The sequence below is a fragment of the Fukomys damarensis genome, unplaced genomic scaffold (genome assembly GCF_012274545.1).
Source record: "Fukomys damarensis isolate Sample0158 unplaced genomic scaffold, DMR_v1.0_HiC HiC_scaffold_16, whole genome shotgun sequence".
Taxonomy (NCBI): Eukaryota; Metazoa; Chordata; class Mammalia; order Rodentia; family Bathyergidae; genus Fukomys; species Fukomys damarensis.
In genome coordinates this window covers 130,897,410-130,910,437 of record NW_022900928.1, presented here as the reverse complement: position 1 = coordinate 130,910,437, position 13,028 = coordinate 130,897,410, and positions in this window count along the sequence as shown.

The window sequence follows — 13,028 nt, the reverse complement described above, 5'->3', positions numbered from 1 at the left end:
GTAGTAAAATGAGAGCGAAGGGTTGTTGTTTTGTTTTGTTTTTTTAGGGCTCAGTACTATTCTGTATGATACTGCAATGACAGATACATGAGAAAATGCAATTATCAAAACCCACAAAGGTTAACAATGCAATGAAGCTTAATATACATCTCAGAAAAAAAAAATAGGGTCAGGGAATACCAGGAAATAATGCATAAGGTAACAAAACAATCTGACTATCAGAAATGTGTCAGCCTCACTGAAGGGGAGAGGAAACAGATTCTGACCTAAGTAACTTTGCAAATGAGTGATGTTTTTATGACTAAAGGTGAAAGGAAGTGTATGTAAGCATTGTACTCCAGTTGATAACACGTTTTCCTTGTGGAAGTACGTTTAGGTTAGTAACTCTGATTCTGCTCTACACAATGTGATCACAAAATACAGTGACTATTTAAAATTTAAAGCTGTACTACAGTAAAGACACATTGCCAACTTCTCCCATCATTCTTGCCACTTTGTGAAGCAGCTCTGGAGTCTTCTCTACTGAGTGCATTTAGTTTCACTGTCCTGGCTGCCTCCATGTCCTGGTTGATCCAGAGTGATTCCCTTTCATGGGTACATTCCGACTTTGAGGAAGGACCCGGAGTCACACGGTGCCAGATGCAGTGAATGAGGGGAATAAAGACACACCCTGCTGTCCTTATGAGCCTGCCTTTCCATTGGATGGTGCAGCATTCACTGTGTTCACTGTGTTTTCCAGCACATCTCAAAGACACTCCAGAGAGTACAGGTTACCAGTGCTTAGCCCCAAAGCCTACTGTTGAGTTTCAGACTTCAGAGTTACTCAGGGGCCCTGGGATAAGTTATAGTCTTCCACAATCCCCCTGCCCCAGCATTAGCTGCTGTACCATGCCATGCAGGCAGTCACCAGGTTGAGCTCATAGGCTGTGGTGATGAAAGGAAGAGATATATGTTGGACAGTCAAGTGAGCCACCTGTACACCTCCAGGAGACCCCGGCTGGCTCAGCATGGGAGGGGAAAGCTGCTGCCATTATCACTTTGAGGTTCAACACTGGCTTGGCTTTCCTTTCTGTGCACGTACAAGTGCCTTCATGGGATGAGATCCAAAGTACAGTGAGTGCTGCTGCCCATGACCATCCGGTGGAGCTGCAGGTTCCACAAACTTTGCAGTCGGCCCTCATTTGTGCCAGAGGCATGCCTGTTAATGGAGAGTGTGATGTTTTCATAATCAATGCAAGTGTGCGGTAAAATACAACTTGGAGATCAGAGAGAAGACTAGGCATGGAAATGGCACTTATTTCATTTTCTGTCATATACTTCTAAAACCATAGACTTAAGAAAATTCAAAAAGCGTTCTAAACAAATATAGATACTCACTTCAACAATAGAAAACAAGCTGGAATGCAAGCAAGATCTTTAAAAGACAAAAGACGAGAAAGCAAGTGAGGAATTCTAAAGAACCCAAATTCGATGCATTTTATAACAATGTTGAGGCATAACTTTGATAAAGGAGACATACAAATAACACTTCTTTCTTGGGAGAAGTAAGAGTGAGAGTAGCTGAATATAAAAAGGGAAAGATAGTTAAAAGGAGATATAATGTTATTAACTTACAAGCTAACTTTGAATTAAGGACTAAATGCACCAACTCTGCAAAAAAATAAAAACAGAATAAAGCATCACCTGTATATTTCAGATGCACCCCAGGAAAGCTTGGGAGGTAGGAGGAATTCCAATGGGCTTATGAAAGAAAAAAGAGAGGGGATAAAAGCTAGAGCATTTCTAAGGTGAATAATTTTTTTAAAGAGTGGACAAATTATCGATTAACCTGATGCTTACAATTATTCACAATAATAAGAGAAGAGCTGATCCTTGAATGCTCCAGAGAAAGAAGTCCTAAGAGTTTTCAGAACCATAAATAATGGGGTTGATTAAAAATAGGTCATCCAAATCAATCTAATTGGCTGCTATTTTTAATATGATTTTTTTTCATTGATTTTTGAAATGGGTCGCCCATTAAAGCACATTAATCATAACCCTAAAAGTGTATTTGTATTGCAAAAAGCCTAAGGTGGAGAATAAAAAGCTATTTCCCACCACATGAATCCTCACCAAAGACAGCTGCAGCCCTGCTTTCCCCAAGAAGAAACATTTCTGGGCAAAGGCTGGAAGGTGAGGCCCCGGGGTGATAAAACTCCATCCTGCTGCCCAGCAGCACTTCCAGGATGTGTGGAAAAGTCAGAGTAAAAACACATCACAGTCGTCTGTGTTTTCGTATTACATGAGCAATGTACTCCCATAGTGGCCTAATAGATACTCACTCTGGAAATTGCAGCTAAAGAAAATTAGTATTCAGCATGACCCCTTGTGTCATCACTCAGAGGTAACCCTCGGAGCATTTTGATGCTAGGCCCACTCAAATTTTTAAGACATATAATGTAGGTTTTAACACAGCTATGTAATATATACGTGTGGAATCTCCCTGCATGCTAAAATATAGTTTGCAGACACCGAGACACGGTTCTTCAAAATGGTGCAAGGAACACAGATGGGTGTCTCTCCCAGGGCCCACGACTGCCCTGCTCGTACTGGGCGCGGCACACTGCTTCACCAACAACCCTCCAGCTCAGCCCTGCTGACAGCATTCTTCACTTGGGGTAGATTTCCAAAATGCAAAGTCATTAAATCAAAGAAGAAACACACTCTGAGGGCTCCTTCACACGTGCCACCCAATTAACCTCTGGGAACACTGCACAGATTGAATGCTTTCCCAAAGTGCTAGAAAATATTTACTTCACACCTTTGCTAATATTTGTCTTGTTTCTTATCTTTACTCATTTGATGATAGGCTGTAAATGATGATGATTACTTTGGCTTTTAATTTAGTTTTTCAGGCAGAAAATTTTATATGTTTATGGAGCATTTGTATTCCACATTCTGCGAATTCTGACTTACGAATTTTCCCCTTTTGCCTTTTGGGTCATTCATGATAACGTTTATAAATTCTTATTATTAACCCCTTATAATAGTTGATTCATCTCTCATATTTTTGTTTGTCTAATAAATTGGTCTTAGGTATATTTATCACTAAAAATGTTTCTATGTATTCACACTGTTTTCTCTCTGATTTACTAACAATTTGCTTTAATTTGCTTAGCATGTATTTTGGTTGGTTGTAGAAGTGTAAATTTATTTTTCCCCAAAATTTTGATATCAACCCCATAACATATGATTGTATACATACATTCAAAGATTATAGCTCTAACTTCATTTGAATAATTTTATTGATATTTTCTATTGAGAAAATATTGCCAATAATAATTCTGTATAGAGATAACCTTGCCCAAAGATATGTTACACCAGTTTATGGAGTGCATTTGCATCTGGGTTTAAGAAGAATTGCAGGGCCAGGGATTTAGCTCAGTGGTTCAGCTACCTGCTTCGCAAGTGCAAGGTCCCGAGTTCAATCCCTGGTATCAAAAAAACAAAAATGAAGAAGAAGAATTGTGATCTTTTTTTTACATGATGATGGGGCTTATTTGGGAAGTCAATATATGCACCTACCATGTCCTAATCGATTTCAATCCCTTTGTCCTCCCTCCTGTTTCCCCCCTTCCCAATATCAAGAAGTCTGCCTTCTCAATTCTTATCCTCCTTTGTTTTACTTGCTTATTTACTAATTCTTTATATTTTAGCTTTCTCATATAAGAGAAATCATATAATATTTAGCTGCATCTGGGTAATTCCACTTTACACCATGGCATCTAATCCCATCCATTTTTCTGCAAATCACATGATTTCATTCTTCTTTATGGCTGAATGGTATTCCATCGTGTATATAGACCACATTTTCACTATTTGTTCATCAATTGATGCGCATCTAGACTGTTTCCACAGCTTAGCTATTGGTACTCGTATTTTTAAAAATATTTCTCCTTTACATTTTCTGTCTTTGGTGTCATTCTTAGAAAGGCTTTCCCGATCTTTTTATGATACTGCAATGATGATGAATAATAATAGAATTCCTCTGTACTGTAAAGCCTCTGTATAAAATATACAGAAACTTTTCTAAGTCAGTAAAATTTCCAAATGAAAATTCAAAAGAAAAGTAAAGTAATTCAGAATGCATTAATGTATTTTTAAGTAAAAACACCTCAGCTCAGTTACTATAAAAAATTGGGGGCTATGCAGTGGTAGAGGAGCTTATTTAGCATGCCTGAGGCCTTGGATTCACCCCCAGCACTTAAGGAAGGGAGAAAGGAAGGAAGGGAGGAAGGAAGGAAGGAAAAAAAGAAAGAAAAAAGAAAGAAAGAAAGATTGGAAGAAAGAAAGGGGTGAAAAATAATTTTATACAAAAAAATACAGAAAAATTAAGTATCTAAGGTACCAATGAACACTAGAGTTTGGAATATGAAATACAAGCACCAGAATTTAAAACTAATGCCAAGTAACAGTAGAACATACTTTCATGGAAATGATAAGAGAAAGTGAAATAATTTTAATTGAAGGAAAAATAAGATGATGAGGCAAATTATAGATGCCAGAGTAGAGATTCAGAAGCTTGACATTTGTGCAAATAATTTGGACTGTATTTTGAGAATTGTGCCAGAAAATTTCCTTATGTTAGGGCCACAATATGGAGAAATAATGACACACCACGAATGTTGAGAGATTAGCAATAGGAAGCTCTTGGAGCCCTGTGTCCTTTAAAAGGTGAATGGAAGTACAGCTATAGCCCAAGAGCACACAGGGCAAGTCTGCTGTGGATCCCTGTTTTGTTGTATGGAAGCTGTGTCAGGGACTGGAAACAATAACCCAGAAGTACATTCTTTCAAGACTTAACTTTAATGACTCAGATTTCCATCCTTATATTACAAAGTTATTATAATAATTGCTCACTGGAGATAGCCTCAGATACGCTAAAACAACATTTATTAATAAAACTTAGTGAGGTTCCTGAATCTTGCATCTCGTGTCAAATCTGTTACATGTATGTATCTGGTTTGATTGATTTTGAAATGCTGGATTAACATTCTGAAACTCTTTCTACTTAACCATGTAGTTTTAAATACTGTAATACACTACTACTTATGCTTCTTTTCAACATGGTATATTTGAAAGTCTTTGCTGGAACCCAAGTTTCTGTAATTAAATGGGTTGAGTCGAGTTTACTCTGAAGATCATTTTTTGTACCTCATCCAATACATCTTAAAAATGTGGGAAAATGCTTGGGTTAAATTACTCCACCTCATCTGATCTTATACCATTATATGGATCTTTGAGTGTGATCAGCATATAATTTTAGTGCCATTTAAGTTAGCATAATAAATTTCCAAGTCTGTATTGTTAACCCTATCCATACCTACCTCAAAGATGATGAAACCATGAAGGTTCTTTTTTAAATAATGTAATTTTGTTGATTAATCCCATAGTAATTGTTTTCACTCTAAAGAGATTTATTTCATTTTTGGAAGATTATGAAGGACTTCATTTAGCTTTTATTCATTTTTTTCTTTTTATTGAGTTTATTGGTACATTCTAGGTATACAATACAGTTACCTTCATTACTGGAATCTTGTACTGACTTCCTTTAGCTTTTAAATGTAACTATATTTGCCAATATTTTAATATTTAATTTGTAACTGATATCACTTTTACAATGGAATCAGATGTTGAACCAAATTTTTTATCTACTTCATTTGAAGAGCATCTTGCTACTGTATATAGGACAGAACAATCACGCTCTCCTTTATTTTTATTTACTAGATAATATGTTAGTCACTGGACACCACTGATAATGTTTACTGACTTGTAGAGTCTTTCATTTCACCCAGCGTGAGCAGAACACACTTTTTTTCAGACACTTATGGAACATTTACCAAGATAGCAAATACCCTGGACACATGTAGAGATTGAACAACACATCTGTAAACAATCCATGATCAAAGAGAAATCCTCAAAGGAAATTTTTAAAAACACCGAATTGAGTGAAAATGGAAATATAGCCTATCTGAAATATGTAAGACATAGCTAAATCAGGAATATGAGGATCTGTGGGAAATTCATATCACTAAAATTCTAAAAGTCCACAACCTATATTCCTATCTCAAGAAATCAGAAGAAGGCTTTTTTTCTCTGTGTGCTGAGATTTGAACCCAGGGCCGTTGCACTGAACTGCATCCCCAACATTTTTTAAATTTTTATTTTGAGATGGGGTCTTGCAAAGTTGCTAATTTGCCTAGGCAGGACTTGAACTTGTAATCTTGCCTCAGCTTCCTAGAGTGCTGCTATTACAGGTGTGCACCACTGTATCTGGCTCCTCCCTCCTCCCCCACCTGGCTCCTGCTAAACTAGAGCAGCTGCCATCTTGATTATCAACCAGGACCTCACCCACCAAAATGAGATCTTTTCCAAAACTTACAACATCCAGGAGATGTACCTAGAGGTAGAAGGCAATACAGTTGGTGCAATCAAGGGTAACCCCGATGACTTGCTCGTTGGTGGAAATGCTAAGATACTGAAAATCCAGTAATGGCTGCTGATACTGTCATACACCATCACTTGCTGTAAACTAGATTCACAAAAGAAGCTTGCAAGAAATGCTTCAAAAATTACATGAAGGGAATCTGAGAAAAACGTGATGAGTAGAGACCCAGAGAGAGTAAAGCCCTCTACAATAAGGGGTTGCACAACAAATCAAGCACATCCTTACTCATTTCAAAATCTACTTGTCTTTTATTGGTGAAAGGATGAATTCAGATGGCATGGTTTCTCTCCTGGACCACTCTGAGCATGGTGCAAACCCACAGGCACGGTGTAAGAATGGTTTAGAAAAAGAAAATGGACAACAAATTTGGTAATTACTTTGGCTCTCTTACTTGTCATCATAACTGGCTGCTCTTTATCAGCAGGATACAACACCAGGGCTGTCACTGTTAATTATATGTCAACCTGAGTGGATTAAGAACGGCCTAGCAGATTGGCAGAGCATGGTTCTGGGAGTTTGTGGATGACTGACATCTAGGCCTGAAAACTAAGGGGGAAAGATGCAGGATGAGTAACTGATACAATTATAATTGATAAAAATTACACTGATAAACAGAGAAGAACGTAATGTACTGTTTTTTGAAAGATATTAAGAAGGTCTAAATTATAGGACAGATAAGCGTGTTAACGAATTAGAAGGCTCAGTATCATATAAATGTCCATGTCCTCTAACTGTAACCTAATCAAAATGTCAACAGTTTTTTTGAGTGTGTGAAACTAATAAGCTAGTTATAAAATGTATATGAGAAAGTCAAAAGCCAAGAATAACATCACTAAGGAAGATGAACGGTGGTGTGTGTGAGGTACTCTACCAGCTTGATGGTTATAACATTTGGTACAGAGATAGAAAAAAGACCAGCAAAATGTAACACTGAATCCAGAGACAGGCACATTGCCTTCAGAAAAGACACAACACATGGATGGCATTTAAAACAGAAATGAACTATTCAATTAATGTTTCTGAGGAAATATGGATCCACATTAGAGAAAAAAGAACTGACTTCTTACCTTAAACATGCAATGCAATTCCAACAGTTTAACAGTTTAACTGTAAGAAACACATTTTATAACTTTGGAACGAAAGGATTTCTTAATCGAGACACCAAAAAATGCAAATCTTAAAAAAATGAAAATTTAGATTTCCATAAAATGAAAAATCCCTAATAACTAAAAAGCACTATAAAATATAGTGAAAACAAAGGCAGAATACATAAATATATAATAAAATATATACATAATACCTACAAAAATTGAGAGGCAGAAAACACTCAGAACTACAGAACAATAAGAAAAAAAGGCAATCGGTCCTTATAGTAATTGACAAAAGGGATAAATAGGCCAACAAACATAAAAATCATGGGAAAAGGTATGCAGTCTTCTTAGCAATTAATGAAGTGCAAATTAAAATCACAATGAGATGCTGCTTTGTGCTTAGAATATAAGCAAATACAGTACTAAGTGTTAGAATATGAAACAGCCTTCCATGCACACATGTGGGTGCTTATTTAATGAATAGTTTAACCCTGACTGAGCAGAGGCCGGGAATTAGCTGTACTGTCAAAGACCCAATAATTGTTTCCCAACTGAGCAAAGGAACAAGTGTACAACACAGTGAGTGACACCTCAAAGGTTTTAGAGGAGACTGGGGCTTAAGTTTGACTAATTGTCTTTTCATAAATTGGTCACTGCTCTAAGGGACCCACAGTCATTTTTCTCTAAGACTGGATTAGATTGGTACAGAACAGAATTAGCCTCTATGTTTATCTGTTTTCTGTGTGTAAGGATCATGTCCTATGCAATCAGTAGACACAACACAATGCAGGACAAAATAAAACAATTAAAATAAGACTTCATACATTGTTGTATCTAGACTTCCCCCAACACCTCACAGGTGGGGCTTTTCGGAAGTGGCTGGATCTGGAGTGTATGAATATGGATAGAAGGGTATGTGATAGCTAAATTACTCCACTGATTGGTTTAGCATAGTTCTGGGTGTGGGTAATGGGAAGGCCCATCCTGGGGTCTTGTACCAATAGGCCTGCAGCCTAGATAGAATAAAAGGGTAAGGGAGGCAGGGTGTTGCTTTTTCGGTATGGACTGTTTCTCCTCTGCGATGCCTCTCTGCTATGCCGCCCTGCCTTGGTGCCCACCAACGCTGGACTGAAACCTCTACAGATAGCCAAGCTAAACTTTCCTCCTTTAACTTGTAGATGCTGGGTATGTTGTCCCAGCAATGAGAAAGTAATTAAGACACACATATTTCATGCATGCACACGTGCAAAGCAAATACAGAATTTAGAAAAGATATTTTCCAAATTTTTTTGGGGGGCGGGGGGTTGAGACAGGGTCTCACTATGTAGTTGAGACTGACCTGGAACTCACTACGTTGCTCAGGCTCAGGTCTCGAACTCACAGTGATCCTCCTGCCTCAACCTCCCAAGTGCTGGGATTACAGGCATGCACCATCATGCCTGGCTCCAAATGTTTTATCTACAAACTGAATGATCCTCTACGAAGAACTAGATCTAATCATCTGAGGTGAAGGCGAATTTGGTCACAAACCTTAAGGTAACAAAATAGACTCAGCAACGAGAGCTCAGTAAACTTGGATCATTGCTGAAACTGACTTTCCCTGGAGATGAATGATAAATGGAGTTAGGACATGAGGGACCTGGTGGGGGGGTGGGGGCTGGTGGTCTAAGAATGCCCTAAAGTGCCTCTAAGTGCGGGCCCTTGAAACCTCAGCAGAACTCCTGTGGGGGTCACAGAAGGATAGGCCCACCCTCACTATTAGAATTTTTGAAACTAACCTGGATGTGTTGGCATCTGCTGAACAGCAGTTTAAGAATGTTTGGAGCCACATGTTTTTTATTTGTATAAAGGTAAAGGCACACAGTTGGTGTGTGGTTTGGAGGCATCCACTCAAAAGGGTGCGGGTGAAATGAGCAGCTCAGTGCCATTGTCCAGGGAACCGATTCATTAGCATGGGAATGGACTCTTTACCGAGTTCTGTGCCCTTGCTCTCTCTTGCCTTGTTCTGCCCTTCTGTCTTCTACATGGAATGATACAGTAAGAAGACCCCTTCCAGATGCCAGACACTTGGTCTTGGACTTCTCAGCCTCCAGAACCATGAGAAATAAGCTTCTACTCATAAATTACATCTGTCTCAGATACTGTGTCAAAGCAGCACAAACTGGACTAACACAATCGGTCATCTCTTTGTTATGTGAGTAGCACACACACATGATTGTGTAACATATGTTCATTCTAGAAAAGGCAGCTAAGGAAAACTAGTGTCTAAAATAATATTTCAGATCACCATCCAAAGACAACCCCAGGGTAAAAATGTATATGGCCACAAAACCTTAAAATCCATAATGCATATTTTTAATGCAGGTATATAATTATATAATGTGTATGTTCTTGTTGCCCCCTCTTTAATGAAAGCCATGCACATTTTAGATGCCAATGATTATAATACTTCAAAATGATTGTTAAGGGAAAACAGTGAGGTGTCTGCTGTCATCTACCTAAGTGCCCTTCTTGCCTTGCACATTGAGAACAGGTTCCTTAAAGGTCCTCCAGGTCCGTCTTCACTTCGGATAGATTTCAAGAAATACTCATTACATCAAGGAACAATCACATCCTTTTGCAAGCTTTGACTGACACCTTGTGGAAAGTAACAGTCATCAGCCACTTCACGGCCTCTGTCTTGCCCACATGTCTGGGCCCTGGTGCTTCTTCTGGTCCATGATTTATCTCAGACTGAGCATTTCGCTGCTACCTGGCAATTTCTGTCACGGCTGGGACCAGCCCAAAGCTGTGCTTCTCCAACCACAGACAGGAAGTGTCATTTCCACACTTTTTCAGTATAAAATTATTTACATGGCAACTCCATGCAGAATACATCCCACCTATTTTATCTGAAGCAAAACTCAAGCGTATTTTATGACACCAGCCATAAAATAATTTTAAAAAGCACTATTTCCTAGGTGCAGTTATTGTGAACAGCACTCTGAGATTTGGAAATTCTAGCTTGGCCAGTAGAGGGCACTGTGCTGGGACAGCCCGAGGAGATCCTACAGCCAGGGCAGAGCCCTTCCTCTCACATCTGCTGCCCATGGAAGCCCTGAGAAGTCCCCTGGGGCAGCATTAAGAAACTTCTGCTGCTGGTGAAGGAGCTGACTCATGATACTCCCCTGGTGTGCAGCCGTGTGGAGGGGAAGGCGTTTTCTTAGCCTGTCGGGATTCCTGAGGGCATGTTTGAGCTGCCCAGGGTGGGTAGACAGTTACATGGTACTGCATCAAATTAGAAACATCGCACAGGCTTCCTCTTCCCTTAGGTACCACTTTAGACCATGGCTAGAAAAGCCTGCCAGAGAGAACTGAGAAATGGGGAGGTCAGAACCACAGAGGACAGCACGAGCTGTGGGCCCCGATGGCTCAGAGGGGTTGGCTAAAGCAGGTATGGTTCACACTTCAGTAAACATCTTGGGTTTGAGATTGAGAAATCTTTCCTCTCCAGCTGCTCATGAGTCCCAGAGACAGAGGCAGATCCTTGGATTATCTGTGAAGCTGGTAAGTGAAGCACTGGAGCCTGAGAGTGATCCCCCAGGCATGAGGAACAAGCCCTAGGGAGAATGAGAGGCCAGTTCTGAACCACTGTGCTATCAGTCATCAGAACTGTAGAAGAGAGGGTTCTCCAAAACTTAAGAAAGAAAAGAAAGGAAGGAAGGATGGGAGAGAGAGAGAGAGAGAGAGAGAGAGAGAGAGAAAAGGAAAGAGCTTCTGAATGTGTCAGGTTAAATGTTTTAAAACTAAATTATGCTTGGGAGCACAGGGTACCAAGGACCAGCATGATAAATTTCTAAATGCTCCCAGAGGAGAGGGAAGACTTCTCAACTGTTGGTGACAATTGGAAAAGCTGCAGATTGTGTAGATTCAGTGCCCACTTGCAGCAGGCTAGGGTCTCTGGGGTGCAGACCCAGATTTCCTTAGGACACGGGAAGTCATGACAGAGAGTCCTTCAGACCAGCACCAAAGGAGGGCAGGGAAAGAAAGGAGCTTGGTCAGCTCAGGAGGCAGAAGGCTGTCCCCCATTAGACTGCAATGGCACAACCTGTTACATATTCTCATCTGGATCAGTTCTTGGATTTGGGTGATAGGGCCAACATGACCTTCGGTGAGGCAGCTCTCTGAAACTAAATCCGGGAAGAGGCTGCCAATTCAGGGCTCATGAGGACAGCACTTAGGAAAGGCTGGAGCATCTTCCAGAGGAATCTGGGTGGTATATCTCTTGACAGATACATTCTGTGGACACTTATGTGAGTCCTGAGGCTTATCTCACCTGCTCCTCCCCACATTTCTGCAGGACAGCATAAAAGGACTGTGATGCAGGACTACAGGTGAACAGTCCTGCTAAGGAACCTCCTGGGGCTCAGCTAATGCTGTTAGTATTAATCACATATCATGGAAATCACATCAGCACAAGCACACAAACAGGGCTGTTATGAAACTGGAAACGCTTTTCTAAAATATCAATCATAGGGGCTGGGGATTTATCTTAAGGGTTCTGCCGCCTGCCTAGCAAGAGCAAGGTCCCGAGTTCAATTCCCAATGCCCTCCCCAAATAAAATATCAATCATAAAGCAATGCCAATCATAAAATACAAACTAACCTAGTTTTCTACCAGTGCTAGAAAAAATACTACAAGATTACTGTCAAGAAACAGAATATGCCTGCCCCCCCCCCACAAGTGCAAGGATCAGAGTTGGATCTGAATTCATCTCCGGTACCAAAAAAGAAAAAGAAAGAAAAGAAAAAGAAACAGAATATGCAATCAGAAATATAAAGGACAAGCCTATGGGACTAATAAAGACACCGAATTTTCCCATTTTCCTGGGTTCTGTGTTTATGGTACTGGGGAGCACCTTTAACCATATTTCGCGTTGGGATTTATTTTTAAGTTTTATTTTATTGGTCTCAATGAACCTTTTCCGGCCTCCTTCACCGCGGGTAGGCCTTGTCTTCCCCGCCCTTTGCCTACCGCCCCTCAGACGGGATCCTGGCTGGCAGGAGGAGTCCACGAGTTCAAACCAAAGGCTGCGTCCCACCCGGCGGGAGACCCACATACGTCTCTGAGGCGTCTCGTGGCCGCGATTGCCACAAGTGTACAAGCGGAGAGATGATACGCGAGACAGTGCTTGAAAACAGGCACCCGCACGGCTCAAAGAACCACCACTGCAGCCTAGCTACCGCCGAAGTTGCTACGTCTCCCAGCCTAAAGTTCACTTCCGGCTCATTTCCGCCCGGCGAATTCCAGAGGTCGGGGCCTAGACGTTAGGCGTGCATTGGCCGGGAGAGAGTGTCGTAAACCTAAACTCGTTTGAAATACCAAATCAGCGCCAGACCCGTGCGTTTCAGCCAATAGGAACACTAGAATCGGGCAAAGGGGGCGGAGCGTTTTATTTGAGCGGCGCGCT